The sequence below is a fragment of the Ctenopharyngodon idella genome, chromosome 4 (genome assembly GCF_019924925.1).
Source record: "Ctenopharyngodon idella isolate HZGC_01 chromosome 4, HZGC01, whole genome shotgun sequence".
In the NCBI taxonomy this organism is placed as follows: Eukaryota; Metazoa; Chordata; class Actinopteri; order Cypriniformes; family Xenocyprididae; genus Ctenopharyngodon; species Ctenopharyngodon idella.
The window spans coordinates 25,393,540-25,399,910 of NC_067223.1; positions in this window are offsets into that span (position 1 = coordinate 25,393,540).

Sequence of the window (6,371 nt, forward strand, 5' to 3'; positions counted from 1 at the left end):
TCTGATTAATATAAAATTGTTTTTAGTCAATATAAGGCTTAATTTCTTTATTTTAACGGATATAAATCAGGAGCATTTTTTTTTTTTTTAATTTTGCCTTTTGCCCAAACACTTTGACAGAAAGGACTTACAGAGCCACAACAACCGAACAACAGCTTCAGATATATATATATATATATATATATAAATACCTGTGAAGTGAGAAACCTGCCAATTTTACTAGATTGAGATGTGGTTTCAAATTGAGCTGTTGATATATCTCTTTTCTAACTGTCATAATCCATCTCTCTATATTTGTCCTCTTTAGGAATGTCATAAAAATGCAATAGAGGATTTTTGCTGCTGTTTATTTGATGACTGAATTGATCATTAAACTTCAGTCAAACTAGCATTTATTCAGACACCTTGAACATTTCATTTATTAATACAGTTTATTCACTATAGTTTAAAAAAAATGGTAATAAAATATGACAAGATCTCAGAGTTAAACTGTGTCAGAAAAAATTAATCTTAATTATGTCAGATAACACTTAAGCAAAACATGGTCAGGTTAAAGTGTCTGAATAATTTGTTCCAACTTTTTATTAATTTTACTGATAGTCCACTGTTTGAAGAATGTTTGGGTATAATATGTCACAGTTTGCTTTATTTTGCTATCCTCACTTACATAAATGAACTATAGTGTCCTGCACCCACTAGTAAAAATATAACAAAAATATCAAAAATGAATAATTTTTGGTTTGACTGTAGTTTATGACAAGGGACTCCAATCCTAATGAAACACTCCATTCTTCGAAAGAATTTGCTGCTTCAAAACATTTTTTACAATCATTTCCACAAAGCATTAGCAGTAGAGCCTCTCCCTGTGAAGGAATACAGTATTTATCAGAGAAGTGAAGGGAAGAGCTCTTACCTGTAATCTGTCGTGTGTCCTTGTGTTTGTCCTCTAAGTTTGTCATTGTACAAATATTTAGCTGCGTCTGATGTGTCACACCCATGGGTGACTTTTACAAAATGAGGTGTTCATATGACACCGTTTTCAACTAAAACTGGATAACTCTTTTATTTATTTATTAGCCACTCATTTACACAACAGAGTTTTGGGAGCCTAAAAAAAGCTAAATTTTGAAAATGAGTTTCAAAGTGCAAGTTTTTGAAAACAATGTCATTATCATCTTCATGTAAACTACAAAAACAAGAAAACAGTGGCGTCATGCACTGTAGGCCATTACGTGTTCAGTCTATAGTCTCATAGTGTTTCTTTACAAAGACACATCGCCATCTACTGGCCTAGCAGCAGAATAAAGCGATTTTAGACGTTTTCACAGATATGTGAGAACGGTGATCGTTTTGACAACGTTGTCTGTACGTGAAAAACACAAAGGAAAACTTTTCAGTTTTTAGTACTTTATTGTCGTGTAAAAGTAGCCTCAGATGATCATCCATGAATCCTGTTTCATTTATTCTACTTTGGGAGTTTGTGCTTTGGTCATCTACTAGATCAATTAAACGTGAATATAATTTGGCTCTGTGACAAATTGCTAATGTGTATTACTTTGTTTCTGTTTCTATGGATTTTGTGCTGTTAACAGGAATACGTACTGCTCTTCTGTGAAATGTGAACATTGCTCAGAAATGACATGCTTGCTATTCCTGTTTGTACATTATTCTGTTCTTCTTTTAGACCCATCTTTCATCAAGGGTGCTCATCATTTAGCTGTCTTTCTGGTTTTTTTGTAATGCGGACATCCTTAAACGACATTTAGTTTGACGTATGAGAAACATCATTTACTGGAATTAACTTAATGCTCTAATGCACCTGTCGTGCCAGGAACTATTCTATTCCATAATCTAATTTGTTAGAAGAATTCACATAAGGTCTTAATAATATGCTTTTTTTCTAGAAAGATTTACAGATAATAGGTGGATTGATGTATAGTGGGATCAAAGAGGTGTTGATTTGCAAGCCATGCAATGCCAGAATAAAGGCTAATAATACAAACAAAAGAATAATGAAGATTAAGTCTCATTTATGGCAGAGGTGTGAAAGATTTGTCAAGTCAGTTCAATAGAAACATGAATTAAAATATTTTATTAGCATCTTATCAGCCTTCTCTAAATCTCACATGACATGGTCTAAAGGCCCGTTCACACCAAGAATGATAACTATAACAATAACTATATTTGTGTTCACACCAACAAACAATTATGGTCTGTTTATTCTAAGCGCACGTGTTGTGGTTTCAAAGTGTGTACAACATGTTTTTGCTGTTTTTGTTGCATTTGCACGGCTTTAACCAGCAGATGTCCTCAGCATGCAATGTTTTGAGTGAATAGCTAGTGTAATCGATCTAATCGAACAGTGAATTTAGCTGACGAAGTGGAATAAAAACAACGCCTAATCTTTTTCACTGCAACTTTAAAGGAATCAAGACAATGTTGTCGAAACTAGCGCTGGATACCTGAGGTAATTTTATGTTACACTGTTTGATAAATGATATCATCGTTAATATTTCTCACCATTTATTCCGAGGGTTCGAGCTGGAGGTCATGGAGAAGCAGAACTGTGACCTACTAGAGAAGCAGACTGAGTTACTGGATCAGCGCTAGAAACATCACGAGCTGACGCTTACACTGTGCTCGACGGTTACTCCATCGTTCATCTACCTCAGCTAAATGTAAAGTGTGCGTTTTCCTGGTGCACGTGTTCTCGATGTCGCTGCACAGGTACCTGCAATCCTGAATGGTGATGAGAGCATCGGAGCTGTAGTGCTGCATACAGGGGTGAACGACACCAGGCTGCGGCAGACGGAGGTTCTGAAGAGGGACTTCAGAAGCCTGATCGAGACGGTACGCAGCACATTGCCCGTGACGAGGATCACCGCGTCCAGACCGGTTCTTACTTACCAACGAAGAAATGAAAGGTTCAGTAGATTATTTGCTTTAAATGAATGGTTAATGTCTTGGTGTAATGAACAGAAGCTGCTCTTTGTAAACAATTGTAATCTTCTCTGGGAGCGACCTATGCTTTTCCGTGCTGATGGCCTGCACTCCAGCAGAATTGGAGCGGATCTTCTGTCAGACAACATCTCCAAGATGCTACGCACCATATGACTAGTAAGTCAAACCTCAGATTACAGTCTCCCTAAATAAATGAGGTCAAATAATAAATCTATTATAGGATCTAGAAAATATCTGATCATGATTAAACCAGAAAATCACAAAATGAGTGAACAAAAACAATTTCTAAATGTAGGACTCCAAAAAAATAGATCGCTCACACCCAAGTCAGTTATTGTAAATGAAATCACAGATAATAGTTTTGATGTACTCTGCCTGACTGAAACCTGGCTTAAATCAAATGATTATTTCGGTCTTAATGAGTCTACTCCACCAGGCTACAGTTATAAGCATGAGCCTCGTCTGATTGGCCATGGTGGCGGTGTTGCAACAATCTATGTTACTCAGATAACAGGACACAGGTTTAATTTATTTGAAGTGCTTGTGTTAAATATTACACTCTCAGATATATAAAAACAATCCCTACTATCTCTTGCTTTGGCTACTGTGTATAGACCTCCAGGGCCCCATGTTGTTTTCCTAAGAGTTTGCAAAGCATTGATTGTCCGAGATTTTAACATTCATGTAGATAATACAAAGATACACAGATTTACTAAACTCCTTTGGAGTCAAGCAAAATGTCACTGGACCCACTTATTGTTTTAATCATACATTAGATTTAATTATATTACATGGATCCAATCCTACTGATACAGATATTCTACCGCAAAGTGATGATGTCACTGATCGCTACCTTGTAATGTGCGTACTGCATACTGCTGATATTTGCCATATTGCGCCGCGTTATCAACTAAGTAGAACAATTCTCCTGCCAACTATAGATGGAGTCACAAATATCCTGCCTGATCTGTTTCAGCTGCTTAGTGTACCCCAACACACAAATGAAATTGAGGAAATGACTAGCAGTATGGGCACCATTTTCTCTAGTACATTAGAAACTGTTGCACCGATCAGATCAAAAAAGGTTAAAGAGAAAAGTACTGCACCATGGTACAACATGCTATTAAGAAAGAAACTCGTAATCTAGAGCACAAATGGAGACAAACTCATTTAGAGGTTTTTAGAATTGCGTGGAAAGACAGCACTTCTTGTTATAAAAAGGCTCTAAAAGCAGCCAGGGCCGAGCATCTCCACAAACTCATAGAAAAATAACCAAAACAATCCAAGGTTCTTGTTTAGTACAGTGGCTAGATTAACAAATAAACATCACCAGAACAAAATATTCCATTACAATTTTGTAGCAATGACTTTATGAATGCAAAATTTTGAACGTTTTTGAAAACAATGCCGTTATCATCTCCATGTAACCTACAAAAACTTGAAAACGGTGACATCATGCACATGTGTATTACGTGTTCATTCTGTAGTGTTTCTTTACAAAGTCACATCGCCTTTGTTACAACAGGCCTTTCTTACAGGGCTTTTAGTCATTTTCACGGATCCATGTGAACGGTGATCGTTTTGACAACGTTGTTGCCTGTATGCGATAAACACAAAAGTTATTGTCATGTAAAAAACATTGCTGTCTTGTAAACATAGCCCCAGATAATTATCCATTAATCCTGTTTCAATCATTCTGCGTTGGAAGTTTGTGCTTTAGTCATCTTCTAGATCAATTAAACGTGAATATGATTTGGCTCTGTGACAAAGTGCTAATGTTCCTATATTGTAAGTCACTTTGGATAAAACACCTGCTAAATGCATAGATGTAAATCTGATTTAAAAGTTTATGGTTTAAGGTTGTTAGATTATGGTTTAATAAAGAGAGAGATTTAATAAAGATAAGCACCCAAAAGTGAAAGATTGACAAGAGCTGTGTAAATTAACCCCCTGTTGTCGGCGGTCACGCCAACGCGACCACTTCGCTTTTTTTCTTAGTGCGAAAGAGACTCAAAATACTTGGGCGATTTTGGTCATACAGACAAGTTTTATAAATCATTCGAAAGTGTTGTCTACTTTTATTTGTGTACACTCACAATAACAACAAATCTTTGTGCTTCTGTAAAATAAAGAAAATAAATGGTGTTCTTTCTGTGACGTTTCAAAAATGAACTGAAACTCAGCAAATATTTGCCACACAGACATAAGAGATATGTCTTTAGAAAGGTATGGTAATGGATATGGCAGTGTTAATGTATTTGGTCTTGGCGGAATAGATCTGCTACACTGCTGCAGAGCAAGTACCAAGACTTACTGCCAATACATTCACAGACATTGCTGTGAGCATGTAAGACATGCTGCTGCTGCACATGTAACATACATGAATTAACACCCAACAATGCTGGAAACAGAAAAGGGCAGAGCCCTCTTCAACACAAACATCTAAACAGATCTCAACAGGTGTACAGGTAATGCCAATAAAGCTGTGGTGCAACAGCTGAAGACGACTATTGCTATACATTTGTAAGCACTTTTCACCCTACACAGGGTAATGGGAGATTTAGAACATACAGTACTATACATGTGCTTTTGAGTTAGAAAACAAGCTGCTGTATCGGCAGATATGCATAAATCTGCACAATGAATATTAAATATTAATATATTTAATACTAATATGTTAATATTTAGTTATACTAATATATTAATATTTATTTACTTATATAATACTAAATATTCCATGATCAACTGTTAGTGGTATCATAACAAAGTGGAAGCAATTGGGAACAACAGCAACTCAGCCACAAGTGGTAGGCCACGTAAAATCACAGAGCGGGGTCAGCGCATGCTGAGGCACACAGTGTGCAGAAGTCGCCAACTTTCTGTAGAGTCAGAGCATAGCTGCAGACCTCCAAACTTCGTGTGGCCTTCAGATTAGCTCAAGAACAGTGCGTAGAGAGCTTCATGGAATGGGTTTCCATGGCCGAGCAGCTGTATCTGATGCCTTACATCACCAAGTCCAATGCAAAGCGTTGGATGCAGTGGTGTAAATCACGCCGCCACTGGACTCTAGAGCAGTGGAGACGTGTTCTCTGGAGTGACGAATCACGCTTCTCTGCCTGGCAATCCGATGAACGATTCTGGGTTTGGCGGTTGCCAGGAGAACGGTACTTGCCTGACTGCATTGTGCCAAGTGTAAAGTTTGGTGGAGGGGGATTATGGTGTGGGGTTGTCTTTCAGGGGTTGGGCTTGGCCCCTTAGTTCCAGTGAAAGGAACTCTTAATGCTTCAGCATACCAAGACATTTTGGACAATTTCATGCTCCCAACTTTGTGGGAACAGTTTGGGGATGGCCCCTTCCTGTTCCAACATGACTGCCACCAGTGCACAAAGCAAGGTCCATAAAGACATGGA